The sequence below is a fragment of the Selaginella moellendorffii genome, unplaced genomic scaffold, assembly GCF_000143415.4.
Source record: "Selaginella moellendorffii unplaced genomic scaffold, v1.0 SELMOscaffold_20, whole genome shotgun sequence".
In the NCBI taxonomy this organism is placed as follows: Eukaryota; Viridiplantae; Streptophyta; class Lycopodiopsida; order Selaginellales; family Selaginellaceae; genus Selaginella; species Selaginella moellendorffii.
The window spans coordinates 1,430,160-1,431,939 of NW_003314281.1; the positions used below are offsets into that span (position 1 = coordinate 1,430,160).

General features: G+C 37.0%; 1 protein-coding gene across 1 annotated transcript in view; it reads right to left on the minus strand.

The window, feature by feature from the left end:
- LOC112347280 overlaps positions 1–1,780 on the minus strand; it is a 5,375-nt gene that overhangs the window by 1,040 nt on the left and 2,555 nt on the right. The gene's annotated exons all lie outside the window — the stretch shown is intronic.

The window sequence follows — 1,780 nt, forward strand, 5'->3', positions numbered from 1 at the left end:
TTGGGGGATAAATGGGGATAAAATAGCCACTAAGGGCTTCTCATCAAGCAATTGCCCCTTTTTTAGTTGGCTTAAGGGGAGAAAGATAAAGTGTGTTACAAGGGGGTTGTGGGGATAGTAGGGATAGTGGTTGGAATGCATGTTAAACCACTTGAGACATTAGTTTGGCTCCTGCTGGGCTGTGTCGCTCCTTATTCTGCGTCCGGCTTGGGTCTAAGCCCAAGCTCCACATTGCTCTAGTCGGTGGGGTACCCTCCTCCTCACGTTAGGCCACCGGTATGCTAAAATGGTGTCAGACTCCGTCTGACACCATTTTGCGTGCAGGTGCTAGATACGGGGAGTTGGTGCTCGTGGGATTGTACCGGACCCTCGTTTCGTAACGCAACGGGCTTGGAGTTTGGCTCCAAATTCAGGTGCACTACAATAACATTCCTAGCTTGATTCACTCCAACATGTTTGGCTCTGCACGAAGCAAAAAACTTCGGAAACAAATGCTAAATTGCATCACTGACTCAGATGGCCCTTGGCAAAGACAATGCAATTGTTGGAAGGCATCATCACAATTGTCGGCATATTCAAAGGCACGTTTGAAAACGTACAAGAGAACACTCTAATCCCCACAAGTGGCTGTGCTCAAACCATTGTACCACTGCAATGCCGTCCCTTGGAAACATATGGGAAACTCACACAAATGTCAAGTATCATCCCAAGAATGGTATGTGGCAATCATGGTGAAGTGATCGAACCAATGGTACACATTTCTAGGATTCCCACGAAAAAACTCCGGCTGAACGTGAGAATTGGCACCAAAAGTAGGAGGAGTTGTACCACATGCCGTGAATGTTGCCATCAACTAAGTTTAGTTGTTCAATTGCAAGCGCATAGCATCAAACAATTATACCAACTATTGCTCTAGAGTCAAAGGAGGAGATTGCTGATTTACCATGAAGATGAATGAAAAAGAAAGAGCAAAAGAAGAGAAATGACAAAAAGCTAGAAGGAAATGGTGGATTTAAACAATGCAAAAAGCTAAATCTAAACTAAAATCCTAAAAGGAAAGAACAAAATAAAAGAAAATGGAAAAAGCTAAATCTAGACGATGCAAAGATTATATTTAAACCAAAATTCTAAATCTAAACACTCCTTAGGGACAATCAAAGGTGCCCCTCACCTCCACCAATGTGAGTGCTTGGAATATGAATATAGAAAATATGCATATCAATTAGCCTAAAAAACCCTAGTTTATATACAAGAGCAAGAGGTCTGGATTGAAACTAATCTAAGGTTACAAAAATCCCATTATGCTAATATTAGTATATGGCATCGTAGCTGTACACTTGACCTTATACATACATACATACATACATACATACATATGTATATAACATACATATGTACATACATACATATGTACATACATATGTATATATATATATGTATATACATATATATATATGTATATGTACATATATATATGTATATATATATGTATATATGTATATGTATATATGTATATGTATATATGTATATGTACATATGTATATGTATATATATATGTATATATGTATATGAATATATGAATATGGACATAAGGATATGTATAAAAAATATGTAAATAAGGAAAAAAAAAATAAAAGGAAAAATGGGAAAAGGAAAAAAAAAAAAAGGGGGAAAAGGAAAAGGGAAAAAAGGAAAAGGGAAAAAAAAAAAAGGGGGGAAAGGGAAAAAAAAAAAAAGGGAAAGGGGAAAAAAAAAAAAAGGGGAAAAAGGGGAAAAAAAT